The 13,467-nt window shown below is 36.8% G+C and overlaps 1 protein-coding gene across 7 annotated transcripts in view; it reads left to right on the forward strand.

Moving 5' to 3' along the window:
* The window catches only part of CSMD3 (CUB and Sushi multiple domains 3), a 580,686-nt gene that overhangs the window by 165,502 nt on the left and 401,717 nt on the right, over positions 1–13,467 (forward strand). The window lies entirely within an intron of this gene.

Genomic DNA, 13,467 nt, shown 5'->3' on the forward strand with positions numbered 1-13,467 from the left:
ATAGCTTGACATTTATAAGCAACTATAGCATGCTAAGAGAACACATTTATTTCTGGACACTGATCAGATATCCCTGTTTGGTAAGAGCTTTCTGTTTGTGGATAAATATTAGACACATTTATAAAAAATATGCAAAAAGCAAAGATAAAAATACGAGCATTAAAATCCTACAAATGAACAAACTTAATGAAGTTAATGATGTCTGTCATATAACTTGTACATTTAGGAAAGAATATGGAATTCTGGGACAAAAATGTATTTGTTTCTCTCCCTGTCATCTATTTAGGGAGTTCTGAAGATAAACTGTTCATGTATAATTATAACATTTGTCATAGCTACCTCCAAAGATCTCATGTTGTTAAACTACCATTTCATCTTTGTATCAAAATCTAAAGCAAACTCAAATAGCAAATGAAGAAAAATGAACTGATTAAGTCACAGTCACGTCTAGTAGGTATGTAAACAGCCAACACACAATTTTCAAGGTCTCAAAACAGCCCCCGCCCAGAGGCCACAAACCTCAGTGAAATTTATTTGGTAACTACAGATTAGAAACTCCTGAAAAAAAATTACAGTATTTAATGTGAACAAATATTTGACAAGCAAAATAGGCCTATGCAAACTGAAGCCTTATGGAGAATCTGAAAAATTAGAAGACTCTAAAGATTGTTTTGCAGAGCTGGCTGATGAGGACAAGTATGAAAGTTCACCTAAGAATAAGACTGATGCACAGGCTACCCCAAAGGAAGAAAGAAAGGAACTCAGGACAGCCCTGTTTTAAGGCACAGGCCTTAGACATCTATTTGCAAGTGCCTGCAGAGGTGGTATGGGCTGGGTTTCAGACTCAAATCCACTGACAGTGATTTTAGGTTCAGAATGTATGATGCAGTGTATTCCATACAGGAAACAAATCTAAAATTTTGTACATGCATATGTGTATATGCAGATTATTTCTTCTACTAAATATTCAGATAAAAGAGAGTATTCTTACTGAGGTTCTATTAAAAAAAAAGCTGCATTTTTTGCATAGATTGGATACCAAATGTGTCAGATGGCTGGGTGCAATTCAGCTTGAATAGATTTAGGAGGTTTTAACAGGGTCAATTGGAACCTTTTTATATTCTATTGCTTCTTAAAAATTGGATTGCTTTCTATCTATACTTATTTTTTTTTTATTTTTAAACATTCTTACATAAATTTTAATGTATTTAATATGTGAGAGTAGAGTTTGTGTAAGTCAACCAAAAATATTACCTTGTCCTTCTGCGCAGTGAGTGTACTTTCATGTTGTATTGTTCTTTTCATAAAATTTATCCTGTATCCTTTGGCAATATACATGTGGTATTAAGTGAAGATCTATACTTGAAAAATAAAACAAGTTGTTGCTAAACAATTAGGAAGCATTATGTGATCACCAGTTCCCTAGAGGAGTCTATCCATCACACTGGCAGGGTTTCCATGGAAACAAGAACATTATTAAAGACACAAAAAAGTCCTGTCTTTCTCTGATTTGTCCCCTTTTCTTTTTTTTAGGTAGTTTGTGTTGTGCATAAGCATTTCATTTCAAATTGTGCAATAAATGAAAGCATTTAATCCCCTCATTAAATGGAATATATTCCTTTCTATAATAAGCTCTGAAATTCTGTGAATCTTAAGCTGCTGTTCTAATTTTAGGCAGTTTTACATTAAGAGGATATGACTATTCATTTACTGAGAGTGAATAAGAAATGTGACCTAGACTGCTTTTTTTCTGTCATGCTCATTTTTTCTAGTAGCTTTAAAAAAAAGAAAAAAGAAAAGGAAGAGGAATGTGGTATGGGCATGTGACTTACATCAGCCTAGTAACTTGCTTCCTCCGTATCTGAATTTTCATAACTCTTAAAGAATACCAGCACTTAGAGGGTGGGTTTTCTTTCTTGGACTGAAATGTTTGCATTTAAACATTTCCTCTGGGCTCTGAACTGTGTATGCAATTGAGATGTTCGTTGACAATGGCAGAGAAATCATACTTGCAAAAATAGAATGTTTAGATGAGAAAACATTTTAATGAAATATTCATTTAACAGGACAGCAGTAAATACGTTGTTAAATCTATCTTTGTAATGGAAATGAAACTGTGTTATCTTACTAATAGAAGTATCATGTTCTCTTCTGGGATCTTTGAAACATGGAACTTAAGTAAGACTGTTTTGGTTTTTTTTTCCATTTCTCAAATGTCCCTTTCTTCTCATGGTAATTTGTTTTCATATTATATGACTACTTCACATTAAAAACCACATAACATTTTAAATTCATTTTACGGCAGTTCTCAAAATTGTTAGTATTTAGGAATATTGTTAGGTGACCAAAGAGTTAATCAGTCTCCTGTACTATCAACTCAAGTGAAGTTACAAAGCAGAATGGTGTTTAGCTAGATCTGGGATAGCCAGAATGAGAGGGATTCCTCCAAGCATCTTCTATACAGAAGTCTACATATTCACTACATTTCTATATTTTTAGGGCCACAACAGAGAATATATGAATCTTATGAAACAAAGAATCTTATGTTCTTTGCTGAAAGAAATCATAGATTTGTGATATCATGTAGGTTGGAAGGGGCCTCAGGAGGCCTTGTGTCCACAACAAGGTCTCAACTACAGTAATTTTCTTGGGCCTACTCTCAGTCTCTTCAAAGATGGAGATAATGTCTATAGAGACTGTCTCTGGGCCCTAGTTCCAGTGTCTGACCTCAATCATGGAAAATTTCTTAAACCTTACATTGAATCTGAATTTCATGTTTCAGTTTATGTTCATTCTCTCTTGTCCTTTCTGCTATTTACCTTTCAGAAGAAACTGGCTCCATGTTCTCAGTACCTTTCTATTAGGAAGCTGAAGACAACAGTAAGGTGCCCTATATATTTTCTTTTCTCCAACCTGAACATATCTATTTTTTTCAGCTTCTCCTCTAGTCATATGCTCCAGCTCCCAAATCACTGTGGCAGCCTTCAACTTGACTCAGTCCAGTACACTGTCTTTCCTGTTGTGTTGGGCTGACCTTGGCTCGATCATTCTCCCTTCTCAGATGGGCAGGTGAGAGGAAATCTAACAAAAAGCTTATAGATTCAGATAAGAACAGGGAGAGATCACTCAGGATTACTGTCATGGGCAAAATAGCCTCAGCTTGGGGAAATTATTACCAATGAAATCTGAGTAGAATAATGAGAAATAAAATCAAATGTTAAAACACTTTCCCCCCACCCATCCCTTCTTCCTGGGCCTAACTTTACTCAAGATTTTTTCTACCTCCTCCACCAAAACAGTGCAGGGATGGCACAGAATGGGGGTCGATGCCAGTTCATCACACATTGTCTCTGCCATTCCTTCCTCCTCATGGGCAGGACTCCTCAGACTCTTCCTCTGCTCCAGGGTGAAATCCTTCCCATGGGAGAGAGCCCTCAAAAAAGTTCTCCAGACTGAGTCATTCACACAGGCTGAAGTTCTTCATGAACTGCTCCACCACAGATCTCTTCTATGGGGTGCAGTTCTTCAGGAACAGACTGTTCTAGTGTGGGATATCCCATGGGATCACAAGTCCTAACAGCAAATCTGCTCCAGTGTGGGGATCTCCACAGGTTCTGCCAGGAGCCTACTTCAGTACAGTTCCCATGGAGCCAAGTCTCCTTCAGGTGCATCTACCTGCTGCCACATGAGGTTCTCCAGAGGTTGCAGGTGAGTATCTGCTCCACTTGGGACCTCCATGAGGTCCAGCCTGCCTGATCATTGTCTTCACCACAGATTGCAAGAGAGCTCTGCTGTGGTGTCTGAAGCATTTTCTCCCCCTTCTCTTTAACTGACCTTGGTGTGTGCAGGGCCTTTTCCTTCATGATCCCATACCTTTCTCCAGCTAAAATTGCAGTTTTTATGCCTTTCTTGAATACATTATCCCAAAGATGCTATCACTGTCAGTAATGGGCTCATCCTTGAAGAACCATTGGAGCCAGCAGGCATTAGCTCTGTCAGGTACAGGGGAAGCTTCCAGGAGCTTCTCACAGAAGCCATCCTTGTAGCCCACCTTGTTCTAAAACCTTGTCATTCAGACCCTTTACACTCATACTGGTCTTTCAATATGATGCACTGTAAAAGTGACTATTTCTCATAAATGATTATGAAAGAGCCTAAGGTGACTAGCTCAAATACAGAAGTCTAGTGTATACATATATGAAAATTAGATGAGATTTCCAGTTCCATATATTAAGTGAATACTGCAAATGCAAAGAGAAAGAAATTGCAGGAAAAACCTAACCTGAAGTACCAGACTTTGAATAAGAAATATGAGAGAACAGAAGATACAGCAGGCAAGAAGATTTTGAGAAAAAAAGTCACTGCAATCCAAATATGGCACAGAAGATAAAATAGTCAGTAAGAACAATACAGTGATTATGGGGTATTGTTAAAGGACCAAATGAGAAGGTCAAATCTGGGGGAATGGACAGGGTGAACAAAGGGATATAAATATATACAACTGGAAACAAATTTCTCCATGGCAAAAACAAGTTTTATGTTTCCTTGAATGCATATGCCTCTGGTTTGAGAAATAAACAACCCAATTTTTGAATATGAATTAGTCTGTATTTTATTTTCTCTTTTTTGTTTCCTTTTTAAACAGCGTATGATCATATTTAGAGGCTGCTGCTCTTCATTTATCAATTACCACTGTACTGTGTTCTGCCAAAAATGGTACATTTCCCTTTGTTGAACTGAAATAAAGATTTTTACTGTGTCAGGAGAACAAACATGAACATTATCTTGACCACAAATTAACAGATTGAATGGCAAGTAATCTAATTTCATCAAAGAGGCAAGGGAAAAATTCATTCATTATAGTATAGCATTTTCTCAAAAAGAAACTAAAAAAAAGATAAACTTTGTAAATTTGCTGCATTTTCAATGAATGTTATATATTTACTAAAAAATTCTAACTATGGTCTTGTAAGTTTTTCACATGTGTATTTCAAATAATAAAGATATTGTTCTGAGTACATTATTTATACATATAAAAACACATTAACCAATAAAATACATAAATATATATTTACATAAACACTATAGTGACCTGCTATATGTGTTTATATTCTCGTGATATTATTTTTCAGGTAATTTACTATAATCATATTTTATTATTTTATAATTATATTTCTTATTTTATAATTTTTGAAATTGTATGCCACAGACTGAAAACTGTACTTTTTATTTTCTACAAGTTTTAATATTTCAAAAGTGTAACTTTCTGATCTTAATTTTTAGTAATTTCTGTGGAAGTATAGGGAATTTCTGAATTAGAGAGTAGAGTAGGAAGTAAATAGAACATGGCTTCAAAAATAGTAATAATTTTGGTAGGCCTTCAGTACCTAGAAGGTGACTATGAAAAGAAAGCTAGAGAGAGGCTTTCCACAAGGGAGTGTAGTGATAGGACAATAGGGGATGGCATTAAGCTGAAGGAGGGTAGGCTTAGATGAGATATTAGAAAGAAATTCTTTACTGTGAGGTTGGTGAGGCTCTGCAACAGGTTGCCCAAAGAATTTGTGGATGCCCCATCCCTAGAGGTGTATAAACCCAGGTTGGAAGGTGCCCCTGCTCGTGGAAGGGGGGTTGGAACTAGATTATCTTTAAGATCTGTTCAAACCCAACCGCTCTATGTTTCTAGGACTGATCCTCATTTAGCAGAGGTTATTGTAGATACAGAGAAATACAATCACTTGTAGAAACAACATCAGTTTAGAAAATATTAAAAAAGTAAATAATAGAGTCGCAAGTATCAATGGTTTTTTTAACATTTAAAATCTAAAGTAATGAAATTACTCAGCAATCTTCAAACTTCTATCTAACCCTTCAAAAACAAGCAAAGAAAAACAACAAGGTGAAAATCTGTATTTTCTGAGGAGGTCAGCAGTAAAAAAAAAAAAAAAAATTGGCTTTCTAGTCCTTTCCCTTCTGTGAATTTTCATTGTCCAATAATATGATTGTATTTGCTCTCCATTGTGTGAATCCTACAAAGGGACTAGTAATTTACATCTATCTAGCTGCCTGTTTTCATGAAAATTTTAGCAGAGTTTTTCAGAATGTGTTACTACTGCTAAATTTGCTAAAAGCCTAGCTATAGATTCAAGAGGTGCTGGAGAAGAAAGCAGACAAGCTGAAATTCTTAGTGATTGTACAGTCAATTCAGCATCAAGTTTCAACAGTGCAGTTCAGGGCTTCTTTTGCATTTTGCTATACTAGTAATCATATGCACTGTGTTCTCCTAAGCATAATGTTTAATTTATATGACAATAATTTATGCTGTTGTTGAATTATTTAACTTTCAGGTAGTCTATGCTATAATGTAAGGAATGTGTTTTTCTTTGATTCTATCTGTTACACTGTCATCACGATGAAAATAGCACATTATGTGTTTTATTACTGTATTTTTACATTGTGTGCTTTGAGAATTGTCAAATTCTTGATGCAAATACTTTTGCAGCCAATTAATTGCACGAGGTTCATCAGCCAATTTGTATTTTCTTCTTGATTTTCTGTGCTGTTACTTCACTGAAGGTGCCCAGACACATAAACAGTATTTGCCTTATGTCAGCATGACATTAAAAGCCAACTCATTTTAGAATTAATATTTTAAAATTCTTTTGATAGAAATTTGGTCTGCTGAACTCAGATTTTTCCTCATTTTATCTCTAAATACCTTATTTTTCTGAGTAAAAACATTGCTTTAGTAAATCCTGTGTAATGCCATTGGTCTAGATGGAATTACAAATCAATCCAGCAATGCACATAACATCGCACCATCTTCATAAACAGTGTGATCTACCAAGTATTGGATGAGAAGTGTTGCAAGTGAATGTACATAAATATGTCCACATGCATTTAGCAGGGTGTAGGGTCTTGAAAACGTGTCCTTGACAGCAATTCTCATATAATAGACTGGACAGGACAGCCCATTGCAGGTTTTTTATAAGGATGTCTCATATGAGCAGCTACAAACAACCTTGTCCCTTGGGTGAACCACTCACATACTTCTAAAAGCCTCTTGGTTATTGTGTCTCTCTGTGGTGATACAACATCACAAAAATGCTTAGGTACTACTGGTTATGCTGCTAGATTGGCTACACAGTTCTAGTGCTTTTAGCTGGATGTCAAGCAAATAATTATATCTTGATTAGTGCACTTAAATTTATGCTCGTAATAGACCTCAGCTCAAACTACAGGAGTCAGAGTATGAAGTTGCTTATATTGAGACAAGATGTTCATAGTGATTTCCTTTTGATATTTATTTTGTCTAGGCACTTCAATAGCACGATGCCATTGTAATATGATATTTCATTTTTAACATGCTACCAATAACTATTTATCACAAATAATATCAAGATACTGATTTTAACTGCCTTTATCAGGAGAGCATATATATTCAGCTATTTTTTCAAATTTTGGCAAAGTTTTAAACTTAGTTAGATAGAATTTATAAAACAAAATACTTCCATGTCTTGTATTTTGGAGGTGTCCCTGCAGTAGGAGAGGGATTGCAGCAAGATGATGATTAAGGCCCCTTCCAAATAAATCAATTACTTGAGTCTATATCCTGCTAGAGAGTTAATAGGGGAAGAAAGGATGAATATGGCAATAAAGAGAACCTTTTTCAGAATTCTGATTTTAGCAAGGTGGTCTACTACAAGGTCTGTCATCAGGGACCTCAGAGTTTTAATTGTGAGATTGCTGCATCTCTAAATACCTGCTCTTCAACTCATCTCTATTTCATTTTGGGAAGTGTCTGTAACAGCTGTAGTCATTCAGAGTGCTGTGACTCTTAATATCAACAAATGTATTGCAACATCCTTGTTTGAAAACGGTACTAAAAAGATGTATGGGGACTTTTAAATTTATGATTAGCCCAGTTCTGTTACATTGCTTTTTTTCACAAGGTCAATATCACAAGATGTTGCATATGTTTTAAGTCCTGGCAATTGAATCTTTGAAGTTTTCAAAAGCTGAGACCAAGCTAATGAAAATAAAAGATGAACATGTGGACCATGATTTGAATAATGTTTTAAATCTGAAGCAGTAAAATGGACATCAACCTGAGATTTTAAATTGACTATTAGACATGCATTATGATTTTCCAGGAAAAAGATCTAGAATGACTTCTAGCACACATCTTTAATGCTTTGGATTTCTATCATAAACCAGAATGGCTCCAAAGATGCCATGACTACCTGTTGACTCAATGATGTGTAAAGTAAGAAGGACATATATTGTAGGCCTCAATGGCTCTAAATTCAAGGCTTTTTAAAAGAACTGTTATGTATAACGTTTTTGATTAATGTTGAAGGGACAAAAATACAGATACTAAAAAATATGTATGTGCATGTGTATGTGTATGTGTATGTGTATGTGTGTGCATATGCGTATGTGTGCGTGTGTGTGTGTATGCGTATGTGTGTGTGTGTGTGTGTATGTGTGTGTGTATGTGTATGTGTGTGTGTGTGTGTATGTGCGTGTGTATGTGTGTGTGTATGTGTGTGTATGTGTGTGTGTATGTGTATGCGTATGTGTGTGTATGTGTGTGTGTATGTGCATATATTCACTGTGAAATTTCTCATGTCAGGAAAGGAATACTGAAAAAGGTACTTGCCAGAGCTCAGTCTTTTAGGTAGATCAGAGGAAACAGATGTGTCAGGGTAAAGCTTTTACCTTACTCACACTGATGTACATTATGATCACCACTTCAGAGTGGATGTTGGCTACATCCACAGATGCCAATCCAGCCTCTCTGCGCTGGTGTTGTGCAGTGGCTGGGCTTCAACACACAGCAGTTCCACTATGGGCACTTTTCTTCGATGCAATTTTGTATGGGTGAATTAAAACATTTCCAGCACTTCTCTACAGGCAAGAGTCTTTGCAGGAAATCATATCTGTCCACAGCCACCCACGTTATGAACCTTTCCTCTATTTTCTGGTATTGGTCTGAAAGTTGTCGATCTGTGGCTAATGTCAAGACTTGTGACAATCAATTTGTTTTTACAATATCCTGGTTTCCATGGCTTTCTGCAGTCTGCACTGTACTCAGTTCTTGACCTAGGAGAGAGCACAGTATTCCCAGAATCACAAAGACAGTATCTGAGGCTGGGAGGCACCTCTGAATATAATCTAGTTCAAGTCCCTCCACTGAGAGCAAGGCCACCTGGAGTGGGGTGATCAGAGCCATGTCCAATTGAATTTTGAGTATCTTGCGATAGAGATCCCACAGCCTCCCTGAACAAACTGTTTGAGTATTCAATCAACCTTACAGTTTGAACTCTAAGTTTGAACTGTATTACTTTTATTTCAATTTATGCCAAATTTTCTTGTCATTTCTCTTTGTACTATTGAAAAGAGTCTGTCTCCATCTTCTTTACTTCCCTGTCAAGTATTTATAAGCACTGATGATCCCCCTTGAACCTTCTCTACCCCAGGCTGAATATGCACTCTCAGATTCCCTGGTATGTCTGGAACTCCAGTCCCTGAATAATTTTCCTCTTTGTGGGACTCTCTCTGTCCATGTCTCTCATACTGGGGAGCTATCCCTGGATTCAGTACTCCAGGTGCAAGGGAACTGGTCTCTGTCTGGACATTATGCTGCTTTTTGCATTTCACCACCCTTCATGCATTTCACCTCCCAGCTCCTCAGTCACTTTTCAACACACATCACAGACTCGTCACTACCCCATACTTTATCAGTTTGTCTATGAGAGTGTTACTGGCTAAAGCGAAGAAGATATATTCAACTTCTACTTCAAAAACTTTGTTCATCACTCAAGCAGAACACTGAAACTCCTATTTCTAAATGCTTCTGTGGTGTAAAAATCTTTTCCTTCCAGTTCTGATTTTAGTTTTCCAAATTTGAATGTCTCTGTGAACTTTTCAAATGCAGGCAGACTTTATTTAAGTTTGATAAATTTTGGCAAATAAGGTTACAGAGCTGCCAAAGCAGTCATAAATTGGCTGAGAAAATGTCTTCAGAAGAGGTTAAGTCCTGCTTCTCTCTTCTAGTGAAGCATCAGTCATAGCTCACATTCAGGAGCGCTGAATTCTAAAGTCTCTGAATAATTAAGCAACTACAGAAATCTTGACTCTGAAACCTTATTGACTCTGAAACATTTTGCCATCATTTAGGTATTTTATGATGCAATACAACACAAATTCTTGTAGAAATGTAAGTTTACAGAAGTAAAGAGATCTCAAATATGCCACAGAAATTGTGCTTCTCATTTTGCACCGTGCTGGGTAAGAATACAGCCTGTTGTTCAGAGGTTTTACAAAAATGAGCATATGGAATTGCACATTTTAGGAAGAAATTTTGATGAACATTTGCATTTTTCTTCAGTTCATAAAGGTAAATTATTTTAAGATCCATGCTCCTTGTAATCCAGCTGTCATTAGGCCAGAAGGTTCAAAGGACTAGACAATGAAAGTTATGATAGCCTCTTATGCCTCTAAAACCCTATACTGAATGTAATACAGAAAAATTAGTTTGAAATCTTGCTTGATGGTTTAGACACTGAAGTGGTCTCATGCCAACATTTTTAAAGCTAAGATAAAAATAACTGAAGATGTACGCATTGAAATCCATTCTCCATTGAATGGTGCAAAACTTCAAATAATGCACCAGTTCTGAGGAAAAAAAAAACAACTTTTAATCAGGTCAAGAGAGTTGAAAATAAAACAAAGGAAGTATTCTCTTTCTCCTGTTCTTGCCCTAGGTGTTCTACTAGATTATGTGCAGGAAAATTTAAAAAATATTAAGTGAATTCAAACAATACAAGTTCTTCACTGTTTTAGTTTTTCAATTTGCTTGGATGTTATGTTTCTATCTTGAAGCTTTCATATTTCATAGGATATTTCATATCTCCTATATTGAATGATAGGAGAACATATTTCAGGACCACAAGAGGTTATCAAATTTAACAGACCTCTCAAGTCTGACTTTAAAGGCAGTTATTTCTAAGGCCGTAAATTTCACACCCTCTCCAGGCAAACATAAGCTCCATATAGCCTGTATCACCATGGTCTTCTTCACCAGGTACAGGGGAACTTTTGCACTTGTAGCCTATGATACCTTCTTCTTCTTCACTAGACTTGGTGTCATCAAGTTTGAATCTCATTATTCTTACACCTCCCCCTCTCTCTCTGTCTCCCTCTGTCTGCTGCTGTACAGCATTTTCTCCTCTTCTTAAATATGTTACCACAGAGGCACCACCAATACTGCTAATTGCCTCAGCTTTACAGTGGTGGAGCTCCATCTTGGAGCATCCTGGAACTGGCTCCATGGAGACAACCCCTGACATCTACAGAGACCACTTCTGCAGCCTCCTGATACCAAATCTTGCCACACTAACACCCTACAATGTTCATTTGTGCCATTTTTTTCCTGATGGCTTTCACATCCTGCCTGCTACACTCTTCTCCTGAGAAGTTCCTCCAAACTAAGAGGTGCAAATTGATGCCAAAGGAATTGCTAACTCTTCCTCTCTGCATGCGCTGTCTGTCAGATGACACTGGGTGCTCTGATTAGGATTTAGCCCTCTTCCTGACTCTACCACCACGTGATTTTCACAGAATAGAAACAAACTTCTTTTATACAGTAAAATATCAACAGCTAAATAAAAGAAATTCCACTTCAAATACTTAGCTACTGATTTGGAGTGAGTGGATGTGCGGTGCTTTTTTGCCAGGGGGGTTAAAACACAACATTGCCATTATTTTGTATATTTCCATAAATATTTGGTTTTAAATTACAATAATTTAATTCTATTTTTCCTGTGGTTCAGAGGCAAAACTGCAAAACCAGGTGTAAAAATCAGCCACTGCCAAGTACATACTTTGATGTAGTTTCTCTCAAGAAAAAAAGAAAACCCAACAAAATCCATAAGATCATCAGTAATTTCTAAAATCTCAAGTATTATGTTATTTATCATCTTTCACATTTTTCAGGCTTGGTTTAAAGACAAGACAAGTTTTAAAGACAAAATTACTTTTATAAATCATAGTAAAAAATGTTTTTCCCTGTAGAAATTAAAAATAATGAGAAATAAAAAATAGTTGAATTTCAAGTTGATGAATTGATGTATTTACTTATAGGGTTTTTTTTCCTTTTCTCTGTTGAAGCAATCAACTAAAGTATTTTCTACTTTTCTCTTTATTCCATTTTAATGAATTTACTCTTATGCCTTTTGCCCCTCAGCAACTCAAAGAGTAAATATCAGGGTTGAGAACCATGAAATCTAAATGAGTATCTTAATGCTGCAGAGCTTCTAAGCTTTATTGTTTCACAAAGCAATAGGAAACAGTTTGATCATCAAGAAATCTTTATATATTTTTCTCTTGATCTTATATTCATACAAGGCCTGCCCAAATATTTTAATTTAAATTATCTTGGTTCGCAAGCAATAAAAACACTAATCTTTTCCCAAAGCTCATTTTATGTGAGAAAAAACTGTAATTAATTTTTTTGTTGGAAGACAGCAGTAAAGGCACAGTTGACTGATATACAGACTGGTTATTTTTGTTAAAAAAATCTTATGAATTAATCCACTAATTCACGTCCTGGTCTACTACAACAGAAAATTTAAAAAACAATTCTATGTACATTTCTAGCCAAATATATAGGTAAGAGTTCAGGAGGCTGCACCCTTTTGGGCTTTTTTAAAAATTTTTGTTGTTGTTGTTTGTTTGTTTTGTTTTTTAATTTGTGTTTGGTTTTGTTTCTTAAAAAAGACAAAGTATTGGCTTCATGTGCCAAGACTTTACTTGTGTTTAAATGCTTCCTTCCTTCTTTAAGAATAAACAACAATAAATGAGACCTCTGTGCACCATTGACTAGAAAGCAGTTACTTTTCTAAGCAATACAGAAGAGCCCAACTTGCCCAACAAAAGTGTTTAGTTACCGATTCAGGATTTGCAAAAGCAAAAACACAAAAAAAGAAGACAAGATGTTAGAGCACTTAAGCACTTAGAGAACAGTGATGTCCTCTGCTTTCACCTTGGCTCCATTTCTCCATCTGTACCTTCCCCCCTTCCCCTCGCTCCTGCCGCACCTCACCTTCCTTCAGCCATCAACCTGCGGCGAGGTGACAGTGCCCACAGCTCCCCTTTGTCTCTCATCCTTTGCTGCGTCCTCATAGAATCGTGTCTTCCCCTGCTGCCTTTGGTACCCTTGATGCCCCACTCTGCCTCCCCTGCTGCTCTTGGTGCCTGGCTGTGCCTCCCTTGCTGGCCTTCATGCCCGCCTGGTCCCCCTGTACCTTTTCTGCTGCCCTTGGTTCCTGACTGTGCCTCCCCTGCTGCCCTTGGTGCCCCACTGAGCCTTCCCTGCTGCCCTTTGTCCTCTTGGTGCCCCCCTGTGCCTTCTCTGCCACCCTGGGTGTCCTTCATGCCCAGCTGTACCTCCCCTGTGCCCTTGGT

This window comes from Zonotrichia albicollis, chromosome 1 (genome assembly GCF_047830755.1).
Source record: "Zonotrichia albicollis isolate bZonAlb1 chromosome 1, bZonAlb1.hap1, whole genome shotgun sequence".
Lineage (NCBI taxonomy): Eukaryota > Metazoa > Chordata > Aves > Passeriformes > Passerellidae > Zonotrichia > Zonotrichia albicollis.